This window comes from Cervus canadensis, chromosome 22 (genome assembly GCF_019320065.1).
Source record: "Cervus canadensis isolate Bull #8, Minnesota chromosome 22, ASM1932006v1, whole genome shotgun sequence".
NCBI lineage: Eukaryota > Metazoa > Chordata > Mammalia > Artiodactyla > Cervidae > Cervus > Cervus canadensis.
The window spans coordinates 29,473,020-29,487,711 of record NC_057407.1 but is presented as its reverse complement, the minus strand read 5'-3'; the positions used below and the strand labels follow the sequence as shown (position 1 = coordinate 29,487,711).

Below are 14,692 nucleotides of genomic sequence, written 5' to 3'. Positions count from 1 at the left end.
TGTGCACTTGAGAAAAAGGTGAAGTTGATTGTTTTGGGGTGAAATGTCCTATAGATATCAATTAGGTCTAGCTGGTCCATTGTGTCATTTAAGGTTTGTGTTTCCTTGTTAATTTTCTGTTTAGTTGATCTATCCATAGTTGTGAGTGGGGTATTAAAGTCTCCCACTATTATTGTGTTACTATTAATTTCCTCCTTCATACTCGTTAGTGTTTGCCGTACATATTGCCGGTGCTCCTATGTTGGGTGCATATATAATTTATAATTGTTATTCTTCTTGTTGGATTTGATCCTTGACATTATGTAGTGTCCTTTTGTCTCTTTTCAACAGCTTTTATTTGTAAAGGTCTATTTTTTATGTCTGAATGAGTATTGGCGCGAACTCCTGCTTTCTTTTGGTCTCCGTTTTCATGAAATATTTTTTTCCAGCCCTTCACTTTTAGTCTGTATGTGTCTCTTGTTTTGAGGTGGGTCTCTTGTAGACAGCATATATAGGGGTCTTGTTTTTGTATCCATTCAGCCAATCTTTGTCTTTTGGTTGGGGCATTCAACCCATTTACATTTAAGGTAATTATTGATAGGTGTTGGACCATGGATTTTAAATCATTATCGCTAGACTCAAACACCCGTTTATTAATCAAAATAGGAACCATTACAATCAAACACATTTTTGCCAACGAGGAATAAGTTTGTTTACTCCTGTAGTGAAAAATCTGTGGTTCGGGATTTGACGAACTCTTAGAGAGCGTTTTCTTCCTCCTGCTGGTTGTGGAAGTGTTTTCCCTGCAAAAAAGTTGTCAAGGTGCTTGAAAAAGTGGTAGTCAGCTGGCATGCGATCAGGTAAATGTGGCGCTGTTGTGGAAAAGAATTGGGCCCTTTCTGTTGACCAATGCCGGCTGCAGGCGTTGCAGTTTTTGGTGCATCTCATAGATTTGCTGAGCAGATTTCTCAGAGGTAATGGTTTTGCCGGGAGTCAGAAACCCGTAGTGGATCAGACTGACAGCAGACACCAAACAGTATCCCTGACCTTTGTTTGCTGCAAGTTTGCCTTTGGGAACTGCTTTGGCGCTTCTCTGTCCAACCACTGAGCTGCTCATTGCCAGTTGTCGTATAAGATGCACTTTTTGTTGTACATCACAGTCTGATTTAGAAATGGTTCGTTGTTGAGTAGAATAAGAGAAGACTTCAAAATGACGATTGTTTTGATTTTCAGTCCGCTCATGAGGCACCCACTTGTTGAGCTTCTTCATCTTTCCACTTTGCTTCAAATGCCAGATGACCATAGAATGGGTGACATTGAGTTTTTCAGCAACTTCTTGTGTAGTTGTAAGAGGATCCGCTTTGATGATTTCTTTCCATTGGTCATTGTCAGCTTCCTGTAGCCAGCCACCGCGCTTCTCATCTAAGGCTCTCGTCTCCTTTGCAAAACTTCTTGAACCACCACTGCACTGTATGTTTGTTAGCAGTTCCTGGGCCAAATGCATTGTTAATGTTGCGAGTTGTCTCTGCTGCTTTATGACCCATTTTGAACTCGAATAAGAAAATCACTTGAATTTGCTTTTTGGTCTAACATTATTTCCCTAATCTAAAATAATATAAAACGAACAGCAAGTAATGCCATTAGCATAAAACATAAAGTGAGAAATGCACATTAAAATTATATATAACCACATTTATTTAAGAATGTATTCCAGTGTCAAGTAGCAAATTTCAACCGTGCGAAACTGCAATTACTTTGCACCAGCCTAATAGACACATGCAGGTAAAGCTGAAGGTGTATTGGGATAAGTGTAACACCACAACTGGGATAGAAGAAAAATGCATGTTATCTGTCCTACCCATGCTAAGAAATCAGTAGAATCATCCTGGAATTCAAAGGAGTCTCCCTCCATTTGGGTGACGGCTATGTATTTGGTGTTGTCCTTTACCAAGGGAAATAGTTATAGCTCTTCGGGTTACCGTTTAGGATTGTAAATGCTATTTATAATCCTTGACCAATAGTCTAGTTCTTCCAAACTTCAGGAATAGGAAATAAAAATGAAGGTCAAGAGAAGGCTTGGACAAAATTAGAAGTGTGAATAATGAGTAATCAGCTTTTTCCATTAAAGATGGGGACTAGGGATGGAAGAACACAGTATTATGCTTTTACTTCTTCATTTTTTCGTCCCTTGAGTTTTGCTGGGACACAGGATTAGGCATCTCTGTCTCCTAGTTATCTCGGCCTCATGCACAGAGCAGTGAGCATGGAATTTGAGGACGTTCCGTTCCCAAAGCTTTTCAGGAAGAGTCTCTGCGTTAGTTGTTTCAGCCGCCAGACTTGCATCATCAGAGTTGAGCAAGGCTGAGTTTCCTTCTCTAGGGCAGTGGAACGGCCCGAGCCCCAGAGGCTTGCTAGGACAGAAAAAGGAGACATGTCCATGTCCCTTCCCTGTGTCCATATGTTGGTAACAGGTTCATGAGCCTGAGAAATTCCCTCCTCTGACGGCACGGAACCCTCCTTGGAAATTTCTTCTCCAGACACTGTTGAGGCCTTAGGGGCTATGTTGGTTTGGGGATAGGAGACAGTCAGCAGAGATGGACTTGGGAAGCAAACCACAATACAACAAAACAAAAACACAAAAGAAAATCCGCTGTTTCTTTGTGACTTGAGTGTCACAGAACAAAGAGTAGGTTATTGAAGTAGGAACCGAGAACAAGAGCTGCTAGAGAAGGTTAGGAGGTTTGTAGTGGAATTGAGAGTGAGGAATTGGGGTGGCCAGGAAAGACCAGTACAATTTTGTTAAGATTTTCAGACAGAGATAGAAATTTGAGTAATCTGATCGTTACCAGTGCAATTGCCAAAATCCTCTGAGGTGTGTCTTTAGTTTTTTTAAATTTCATTTTCTTATTTTCAAATTCTGCTTTGGATATCCAGCAGTGTTTTGCTGTACTTTGCACTGACATAATGCTGAGTTTTTAAAAATTAATTAACTGATTGTACATGTAAGATATGTACTTAAGATATGGACTTCCCTGTGGCTCAGATGATAAAGCGTCTGCCTACAATGAGGGAGACGTGGGTTCAATCCCTGGGTCAGGAAGATCTCCTGGAGAAGGAAATGGCAACCCACTCCAGTATTCTTGCCTAGAAAATCCCAGGCAAGGAGAAACCTGGTGGGCTACAGTCCATAGGGTCTCAAAGAGTCGTACATGACTGAGTGACTTCACTTTCTTTTTCACATGTAAGATGTAGATAAATTACCAAACTGTCTTTCAATGTGTCATTGCTTTATAACTTTTAAGTAATGGAGAGATGTTATTCACAAGTATCGAAATTAACTAGTTTAATGTTAAAGTATCTGTAAAATAGATTCCCAAATTCATGTTATAATTGCAAATTGTTTACTTAAATATAGCATCTCCGATATAGTGCGATAACTTTCTTTTGATATACAGCATGCTGTTTAACATGTTAGTACACATGAAACAGATTTTTGAACATAAAACATTTCTTTGTGATACTTTGTTAGTGGACACATTAAGCTTATTCACTCTTGGCTTCCAAGATTTAAGGTTTCTTTGATATGCTGACAAGATGAACTCTTGCATACTTGTATGTAACATCAACCAATGTCTTTTAAAGGGCAGAAGTTTGATTTTTGCTGGGTGGTTAAGAATGATACAGATCTTTTTGTGGATCCAGTGTGCTTAAGGATGTCTTGGATCAAGAAACTTGGGGAGAAAGTAACATCAGGGTTTTCCTTCTAGGTAAAATATTCCTGATCCAGGTCAGTGTTTGACTCATATATTTCATTGATAAAAGATGAGCCCAGGAAGTGAATGCATGGTTACTCAAGCATGAGAACACCACAGTCTTTTAAAGATTTTACCATATCCAGCCTATAGTAGTTTAAACCATGTAGATATTTTATTTTTATCTAAAAGTGAGGAAATAAAAGGGCATTGACTGAATTGTTTGTTCGTCTTGTTTTTCATTTGGGGCAGGGAAGCAGGGGAGCCTGTTTTTCTTAAAGGGGGTCAGGCTTTTTTTTTTTTTTGATTGCTAAATAATGTCACCAGTAAAGAGTTAACCAGATTTCACTTGATTCACTCTGGCTTAGATGATGATGAGTAATGCGAGGTTGGTAACTGAAAATTGTTGTTTATAAGCAAACATGGCATTGTGCAAACAAGCAGGCCTGGTCTCCAACTGGTTTGATTTCATGGTGGTCAGCAGCTGATCTATGTAACATACAACCTTTCTGCCTCTCTAAATGTCAGAAGAATGACTGTTTGTTTATCTTGCCTTCTTTGCAGCTGTTTACTCTGTAATGCATTTACCTCGACCTTGATTCCCAAAGAGTGGCCCCTCTCTCCTCCCCAGCTCTGTTTACATTATTCCTGCCCCTGGTGTCACCTATGAAATCTGTTGATTATTCCACCTGGTTAATGTTAAATTACTCTTGTAAGATGATGTGTTTGTTCATAAACACAAATGCTGGGCCCCTTGTTTACTGTACCCATGGTAGCAGCCGTTATTAAACAAATATTGCTTTGTTTGCGGGTGTGAGCAGCAGTTTATCCTGCAAGGTCTGTTTTTAAAAACACACACACATTTAAAAAAAAAAAACAACTTACATGCTAGAATTTTGATAAAGAAAGAAAAGGGGAACTTGTCCCTGGAATGTGGTTGAAACAGACTTAGGTTTGCTTTTCTTATCTTTTGCTTGGATGAAGGGGCTGGAGAGATTAGCGAGTTGTTTGGTTTTTCTAAGAGATTTCCTTAGTGTAATGATATCTATGCAGTTGTTTGCTTTTTTCAGAAGGGAGAGGGCTCTCCTGAAAGGCCACTAGCTCAGTAATAGAACATCAGATGACTAGAAAACTCTTTGTGGAACAAACAAGGACTTAGAAGGTCTAGGAGAAAAAGTCTAGTGCTATGAACAAGGCAGTCACCTTTGAAAGGCACAATCCTTGAATTTTGTATTTTTATGTGTTGTGTGTTGTCCTTGGGTTCCATATGGATCCTCTGTGATGCCTATACTACAAGTTTGAAAAGAGAAGACTAACTTTTAGTTTAATATGTTCTGAATAATTCCCTGTAATAAAGACATCCTGAGAGGACAGCATACAACTAATATCAGTGATAATATTTTTAAAAACTAGTATTTTGATTCTCTGTTAAACTTACCTGCCTCACTTTAAAATGCATTTATGCTGATATCATTTCTTGTTAAGTAAAGCAGACCTTGCATCTCTTTATTCAGCTTGAGGTGTCTGTGGTGTGTGTGTGTGTGTGGTATGTGTGTGTGATTCTAGGACACTGGCAACCACAACAGAAGCCTGTCCTTTGTCCTGTTTTGCAAACAATAGAGCAAACTCAGCTCACATCATCTTTTGTTTTTGTTTTTTAAATTACTGTTTGTTGATGTTTCTGACTTTGCCTTGTGTTTCAACACTGGGCAGGGCCTGCTAGCGTTTGCTGTAAATTATAAGGATACAACTCTCACTGGGTTGAGGGTGGAGGCTGAGGGGGTCATGACCTTCAAGAAATGGTGGTCTTTTATGTCAGCAAAAGCCTGCTAATCTCTCTGTGAGAGTAACTTTGGCAGGAGAAGGATATACATGCATACTGGAGTTTTTGAAGGATAAAATTAAATAATTGTCCATTTCACACAACAGAGAGATGCAAGCAGCAGACTTCTGACGGCCTGCATTCACAAAGCTGCCCTGATTGGTGTGAACTTCCTGTTCACTTTGGCCACCGGAGCGGCTAGTGCTGCAGGGGAAATGGGAGAGGCGTGAAGTGTGTCATCAAACACGCTGGTCTTTAATTGCTCTTAGGTATCCGACCCTGTGTATATTCAGCTATATAAAATATGGAAATGAAAAATCTATGTATTCTGACCTGGTTGTCGGTCCCTTTATCCCATTAGACTCTTTCTGAGAATGCGGCAATTTGAATGTTCGAATGATTAAAGTTTGGTAGGCTTTGTTAGTTCTCAAACTTAAAATCTGTTTTGTTCTATGAAAACGCGTTTTAATTAAGCTCCCCAGAACACCTGGCTCGTCATACCTTAAGCTTCAGAGGCTTCCTTGTGGCAAAGCAAACAGCCTAGTCCTGAGTTGGCAGGGCTCCTTTTTGCTCTGTTTAATTATTTGAGCTTGTCTGGATTAATATGCTAGGGAGTGGGTATGGATTCTCCTTTGTACTTCTGTCTCCTGGAGCGGCTTCCCACTTCTCTACTTTGCTCACAGTTGCTATGATTATAGCACCTAAAGTCTCATCTACTGGGAGAGAGCAGAAAAAAGACCAGTGGTCACTGAACCACTAGAAATATAAATTAGAGATCTGTAACTTTTAAGAGGTTGGAATGTTGTTATCTGCCCTTCTTGATGTCTTCTTAATATAAAGAGTACAGTGTTCCAGAAGGTTTGGTTATGACAAGTCACAAGACTGAGGCATCTATAGTTGCCCTGAAAAGTTTTGCTGCCCTGGAATTGAAGTTCAGAAATGCCTTTTTCTTGAAAGGTCTTCACAGGGAAAACCTGGTAGAAAGGAGAAATCATTTGTTGTTGTTGTCAAGACCATCATTTTATTTCAACCTTATTCTACTAACTCTCTTCCGAGTCATGAATTACAGGGAAAATTAAACATCCTGTTATTTACCATCTCCAGGCCTCTGAATTATCCTCATGTATATTACATGTTCACCATGGGTTTTGGTGAAGTTTTTCATTGGTTGATTATATTTTCAGCAAACTGGGACAGTCTTACTTCTGTGAAGACTTAAAATGATTTAATGGCTGAAGTTCTTTTCTGAGTTTTAGAACTCCAAAACAGTTAGTCATTCCTGAGTACAGGAAACAGAACATTTTAAAAGAAGCAACATAAAAGGTGGTGACTCTTGATCTCATTTGATTGAGAGGTTGGACTTGAATTTTTCTGTTGTGTAATCATTTAGTTAAAAATTCAGCAGTTATATATTGGATTCCTATTATGTGCAAGGCGTGTCTGAAAGTCAAGTTGGAGATAAAGGAATTTTGTGCTTTTTAATTCTTATTAAACAAATGGAGATGGAGAGTGCAGAAGGAAATCATTTTAACCGGGATGCTTTTTCTTCCATTTAATTGATAAATAAAAGTGCTTCTAGTTTGATAAGTACAAACTAGTTCTTATTTCTTTTTTTCCCCCTCCTTTGCACTATAAAGGTTAAGAGAGCTATATTATTACTGTTATTATAAATTTTATAGTATTATTGTTATGAATTATTTCCTATTAACAGTGAACAGAATTTTCATCTCAAGTTTCTCAGCAACTGACCTCAATTCCTTGTTTCACCGAATCCCTGTTGTTAGGGATTCTGGCTCTCTAGATGCATCCACTGTATTGTTGCCTGTACCCATTCCTTTCTCACACCAAACCCTGTGTTTCCTGCATTCTTGAAAGCCAGAGAGAGGAGTAACTCCTTTAGTCCCCAAATGCCAGTGCTTCCTAGGAGGGATGTTCTCGGAGCTTATTTATTTCTCCTTCCAGCCCATCAGCTGCATAATATTCTCTCCATACTAACCTGAGACCGATCAAGATTCCAGTTTTACCCTAGATGCTCCCATATGACTAAATAAGTCACCAGTTGTTTTTTTTTAAGATGCTTTTGACCACCTTGTTGCTCCTTAACTTTTTCTTCCTTAAGTATTACACGAAATTCCAGATTTTTAAAGATAGATGTAGACGTGTACAGTGCATGATAAAGTTGATAATACATAAATCATTTTTAACAACAGGTAATATGCATAATTTATGGTGTTACAGTGCTATCTTTTTGATATTTATGATGGATAATGCTCAATTTTTGCCCTCATATTACTGCTTTAAATTATACCACGAGAAAATTAATGAGAAAGTAGATTTATGGGTTTCATTTGTTTGTCAATTCGGAAATTAATTGGGTGTTAATTTTAGCCGTCCCTCATCAGACCAGGACTTCAGTCTGTATGCATTACTTTGTATTCATTGTGGCTTACTTCCCATTTACTGTGGGTCACTAGCTTTGCATACATTAAAATAGCCCTCCGGCTCATTCCCTTGATTACTTTTTGAACTGCCATGCATTAGAAAATTTACGCCTTTCTGTTATAATTATGAAAATTTGGTTTTGGAAGATGGTGCCTTCACAGCATAGTTAGCACTCTGACTTCTCTACCCTAACTTGGCTCTAGGACGGTTGCTCCATGAAATGGGACTGCTGCTGGTGGGGTCAGCGGACGGACAGAAGTGTGTCTAAAGGGTTCAAAGACAGTTTGTGGAAGTGCTCTCAGATGAGAAAACCATCAGCTGTGGTCAGCCCGTTTCTCCTGTTCTCCCTCCTCCCCTTCTTTTATCTCTGAGAGTATGCTGTGAGACTGCCACTTGCAGACAGTCGTTCAGTAAGCAGCTCGGAGCCAGTTGTGGCCCTTCCATCATGCCCGTTCTTCACCCGCTTCCAGTAATCCGCTCCGCCGCCCTATATCTCCTCACTGCCACCTGCCCCAGTAGCATCTTTCCAGGTAAAGGGTGAAAGATTGGGAAGCTTGTGTCTCTCTCTGGGAAATGTAGACCCCTCTTCCACATGGAGGCCCTAACTTCCATCTAGATACTTGTGGTGTTTGATTTCCTGACTTGAATGAGAGGAAGTGACAGTAACAGGTGGGTTAGTCCCCAGGTCACTCCACTGAACTACGATGGGGAGTAAGTTCCCCTCAGCCACACCGTCAAACTCCTTGGTGTCCATGGTGTGGCGAGGTAAGTCCTTCACACATTTAAAGGGAATAGGTCATTTATCTAACGAGACCCGAAAGTGTGTGTTGGTTTTATTTCTAAATACAGACAGGTATGATTTTTTCTTTCCTGAACCATGTGGAAATGATTGTTAACGCTTTTGAATCTTCATGCTGCAACCGTGAGGATGTTAAAGTGTACTTCTTTCGAAGAAGAACTAGGCTGGCTGTCACTGTCTCTTTTAACTCATCTACAAACCCTGTGTGGAGTCTAACTGATAATGGAGTCAGAGCCACATGATCGAGATTTGGAAAATACAGACATACCCTCCTTTTATTGCACTTCACCTTATTGTGCTCCACAGACACTGCATTTTCCTTTTTATAAATTGGCGGGTTTTGGCAACCCTGTATCCAACAAGTCTATCAGCCCCATTTTTTCCCAGTAGATTTTACTCACTTTGTGTCTTGGTATCACAAATTCGTCATTCTCACTGTATTTCAAATTTTTAAAATTACTGCTATACTTATTAGAGTGCTCTGTAATCAGTGGTTTTTTTATATGACTGTCGCAATAAAGATTAAAACTTGTTGAAGGTTCAGATGGTGGGTAGCATTTTTCAGCAATAAAGGTTTTTAATTAAAGTATTTTTATTAACAGAATACTTTTTTTCAGACACAATGCTGTTGCACACTTAATACACTACAATAGAGTAGAAACAGAACTTTTCTATGCACTGGGAAACCAAAAAATGTGTGTGGCTCGCTTTATTGTGATAGTTGCTTTATTAAGATATTCATTTTTCTGCCACAGTCTGGAACCAAGCCTGCAGTGTCTCTGAGGTCTGCTTGTGTAGACACTCACATAGTCTCTCCATTTGTAGAGTTCTCCTAGTCCTCCTTCCCTGCATCACTTCCTTCATTTCACCTTTCCATCCTTCCTTTTTTTTTTTTTTTCTTCAAAGCCTCTCTTGTCTCTTCAAAGTGCATACCATTTTCCTTCGTCCTCACACATGGATGAACAATGAGAAAGAGGGTATTTTGGGGGGTGGGGGAGGAGGAGGGGATGGAGTGGGAGAAGGACCGTGTAATCACTCTTAATCATTTTCCTAAAAAGTGATCTTGCAGTTAACTTTTCTTCTCCTCTCCCCATAGACATATAAATATATTTTACAAAACTATGTTTAGTTTAATTTACACATCCTTTCATGAACAGACCAAGTTCTTTAAGGGCATTTATTCTGCTTCATATAAATAATTGATCAGCCAAGTTAATTTACTTCTGCCTGACTTGGTCAACCTTAATTAACTGCCCTGGAATCAAGACTGAACTTTTTGTTAGCTTAAAATCTTTCACAAGCATGATAACAAGGGTTTTATTTTCCTTAAATTTTCAGCATCAACACTGTAACCAAGGAAATAATCATAATAAGAAAGCATTGCTTTCATTTACTATAAATACATTGGCCTGGACATTATGAATTTTCCAGAATACTTCCAGAGAGCAGCTCTATTGGCAACGACAATAAATAAGCACACTAAACTCAGTTCTTATCCCTCCTACAAGTCCCTCCAGCACAAAAATCGATCTTTTGAAATCAGTAGCGCTGTAATGTTTCCAAGTAAGATGAGAAGCGGGCCATTTTGGCTTTCGTAAGCTTTCCGACATCTGTGTGATGGTAGCATCAGCTTTTGTGCGGTTATGTTGAATGGATCATATGTGATTTAAACACGCCCAGCTCCTTCAGAGAAGGCTGGAGGAAGGTTTGGCTTTTGTTTTTGGAGAAAGGACTTGTTGGTAGGTATGGCGTGGCCGTGCCCTTCAGGTGCCATGCCTTTCCTGTTTAGGCTCTTTGGATGATTGTTTGTCCCTTCTTGTTTTCGGTTTGCTATGGAGCAAAGCAGATCATTGGTTCTAGGATGTCCCAGAGGGAGGCGGAGGTCACACACACTCGGTTCTTGTGACAAGCACCCAAGAGAGTTCAGCCTTCTAAGCCAGAGAACAGAGATACCTCTCCTGTGACTTGCTTTAGAGGAGTCTAAAATTGTAAAATTCAGTAGAAAAAACTCAAGTACAGTGGTTGGCTGGCATGCTGACACCTTTAGCTTTGTACTTCAGATGTTTTTTCCTTGTCTGCCTGCCACCTTCGTCGTTGTCTTTTTGGGTATTGACTGTGTTTTCTTTGTGTAGATGTCCTAATTCACTACCTAGTGCAGCACTTTGCAAATTGGAAATTTGCTCATCCTTTATGGAATGGACAAGTTCATGTCTGCCTAACTTGCTGAGGTTTAGCTTTCTTATCTGTAAAATGGGAATAGCCTTTTCTCCCTCATAGAATTCTTCTGTGTTTGAAAGTACATCAGAGGGCTTTGTAGTTTGTGCATATGATACGAATAGAAAAGCCTTATTAAATGGCTTGAAACGTTCCATAGAAAGAAAAAACTGCCAGCCCAGATATTGTTGGAAACATTCTTAGACATCGACACTCCTCATTTTTTCACATGTGCTTTTCAAAAAACCTGTTTTCTCCTGATTGGTGTGGGAGATTATAGCAAAATTTAAATCTTCCAACCAACATACTACTGTTAGCACTTGACTAATTAAGGACATCCTCGGACCAAAATAATCCTTTATGCAATTTCGATCCCAAAGCCTGCACTCTCACAAACCTGGTCCCCAAGCCAAGCTGCTTGGCTTGATGCCTGCGAAACTTGTGCTGGAGGACTTGGCAGTCTTCTGTGGAACTGCATGGAGCAAACCTTCTCATCAGATTGTGTGTTGGATATTATTCTGACTCCACCCACCGCGATGTTGTCAAACCCAGGAAAAGGGAGCTGGGTCAGTCTCTGACTCTTGTCTTCAGATCTGGGAGCCCAACGGTCAATGTGACTTGAAAGCAGCATTTTACCTGTGGCGCTGCTTCCTGAGGACGGGCTATTTGGCTAAATATGTCCCATTCTGAAGGAAGGTGTAGAGTTTAGGTATAGACAAAAACAATTGTCTTTGCGGAGTGGGAAACCCCTGAAATGGACAGGCTTTCTGGAAGGTTTAAAACCTTTTTTTCCTTTTTTGTTTAGATATGCTTGTGACATACCCTAAAACCTAAATGGGTTTCCTTGCTCAGTGCTAAAATGACTATTTCCTTAAACACTTTTTTTTCTTAGCTTCTGTACATGTGGGAAAGTTTATGAGAGAGAAACTTAAATGTTGGGGGACAAAAAAATACCTATGTTTCAGAAATTTGATGGTTTTTTTTTGGTGATGAACTAGATACTTGCTTTGCCTGGTTCTTGCATCTTAAAGTTTTAGTTCTTTTTTGATAGATTCTTCACTCTGCAGACAGTAAGATATGAATGTAATTTTTAAAGGACTATAATCACTGAAATATCTGATCTAAAGAGACAAGAGTGAATCAGCTGTTGTGTCTGAGTTTGTTTTCCACCTGTTAACAAAAAATGCCATTCTTAATCCAGTTCAGAATTGGATTAACTTTAATGTGTGTGCGTGTGTATATGTCTTCTGGGTTTATGAAATTTGTCATTACATTGGATTATACTATGCACGGAAAGGAAAAAAGATATGGATTTTTGTGTTTTTAATTTTCCCAGTTGTTTTTGTATGAGTATAGAACAGACTTAAACCAATGTCTTACAGGAAGACAACCTCCTATAAAGATTTTTATAGAGTGTTTAAATGTGCGTGTTGTCCCATATTTCATCTGTGGGGCAGGAATCTGTAACACTGTGTGTACATGTGTCATCCGTGATTTGAATCAATTTGTGTAAAAGTTTTATGCCCTTTTATCTAAGATTGGTATTTCCCAGTTGTCTTAATTATTTGGGCATTCCCTAGCTTGGTTGTTTGAATCACCATCTCCCTTTAGTGATTATTGCTTGTGTCCGGCCTCAGCTTGGAGCATGACCTGAAAATGTTCGTTGTTTGGCCCTTCCTTTACCTCAGCTTTAAGAAAACACATAGCTAAGAACTCTGACGTCAGACCGAATTTGTCTTAAGTAGTCCCCCCGCCCCCCAATTCACAGCTTCACTCTCTGAGGTTTGTTTTCCTCAGTCTGAAAATATTAAATGGAAAATTCCAGAAACAAGCAATTCTTAAGTTGTAGATTCAACACCTTTCTCAGTGAGATGGAATCTCGCCATCCTGCTCCTACTTCCCCAGGACTGGAATCATCCTTTTGCCCAGCCTTTCCCAGCCATTTTCATTCAGTAGCCATCTCAGTTGTATCCATGTATCGCAGGGCTCGTTTTCAAGTACGTGCAAGACTAGTGATGCTGGTACTTCGGATGTGCCAAACAGGAGCCGTAAAGTGCTTTAAGTGAAAAAGTGAAAGTTCTCAGTAAGGAAAGAAAAAAATCATGTGGTGTAGAACCAATCTTCTATCCATGAATTTGTGATGAAGAAAATAGAAGGGCATACTAGTTTTGCTCTTGTACTTTGAACAGCAGAAGTTGTGATCATAGTGTCAGAAAAGTGCTTATGTAAGCTGGAAAAGGCATTAAATATGTCCAGCAAGATATTTTGAGAGAGACCATACTCATATAACTTTCACCCTAGTATATTGTTATAATTGTTCTTTTATTGTTAGTTATCACCGTTAATCTCTTACTTAGAAATTAAACTTTACCTTATGTATGTGTAGGAGAAAACACAGTGTATATTGGGTTCAGTGGTCATCTACTCGGGATCTTGGAACGTATCCCCTGTGGATAAAGGGGGGGGGGTTACTATAATATTCCTTTATGCAATCCTTTATATATATCTTCTAAAAAATTTTTGATGTTTAGTACTATCAAATTCGGGCTTCCCTTGTGGCTCAGCTGGTAAAGAATCTGCCTACAATGTAGGAGACCTGGGTTTGATCCTTGGGTTGGGAAGATCCCCTGGAGAAGGGAGAGGCTACCCACTCCAGTATTCTGGCCTGGAGAATTCCATGGACTTGGATAGTCCATGGGGTCGCAAAGAGTCAGACACGACTGAGTGACTTGCACTTTACACTTTCAAATTCAGAACTTTTTTTTTTTAATCTGCCTAGGCAACATTTTCTCCGAAATAAGCATAAGAGAGCCTAGACCTTTCATACCTTAAACCAGACCAGATGTTAGGAATTCAGCATGAGAAACACGTAACTTTGAATGGGACTTCTCAGGACAATTTTAACCATAAGACAAAGACAAGAGTCAATTTATTTAGCCTCTGAAAAGTTGCGACTCCCCCCTCCCTCTCGCAAAGTAGCCTATCTTACTGGAATGGCCAGTTTTGAAAAGTTCCAATATTTGAATGATTCCAGGGAGTGCAAATCTTTAGAACGCTTTTGGGGTTTTGACTGTAAGGGTTTTCAGCATGAATTAATACCTCAGGGGGCCTCTTGCTAAGGTGCGTTATCTCCTGATAGACTACGTTTGGAAAATACTTCTCTAAGAGTGTAATACATCATACAGAGCCTATACATACGAAAATTAAATGTTACACCTAATACACTGAATGAAATGACTTACTGGTTTTTGAGCAAAACATCCAGATATAATCACAGGAATTTAACCATAAATTCTAAGTTCATCTGACAACGTCTATTTTTTTTCTGAGGCAAAAGATAGCATACATAGAACAATACTACTAAAAGTTGAATTTGCTTTTGTTTTAAAGGTTTTAATTAATTTCTATTTTATATTAGAGTATAGTTGTTTTGCAATGCTGTGTTAGTTTCAGGTGTATAGCAAAGTGATTCACTTGTACACATACATATGTCTGTTCTGGTTCAGATTGTTTTCCCATAGAAGCCGTTAGAGAAGATTGGTAGAGTTCCCTGTGCTATACAGTGGGTCCTTTAAAACTTGAATTTGGACCAACAGTTCCATCTTCAGAAACTAGACTATTGGCCCACTACTAAGGGATAAGTTGAGTGAAAGAAAATGACAACTGTTTACAGATTTTGGCAGC

General features: G+C 39.3%; 1 protein-coding gene and 1 pseudogene across 8 annotated transcripts in view; one reads left to right on the top strand and one right to left on the bottom strand.

Moving 5' to 3' along the window:
* FOXP1 (forkhead box P1) overlaps nt 1–14,692 on the top strand; it is a 616,998-nt gene that overhangs the window by 369,338 nt on the left and 232,968 nt on the right. The gene's annotated exons all lie outside the window — the stretch shown is intronic.
* On the bottom strand, nt 633–1,891 carry LOC122424378 (annotated as a pseudogene).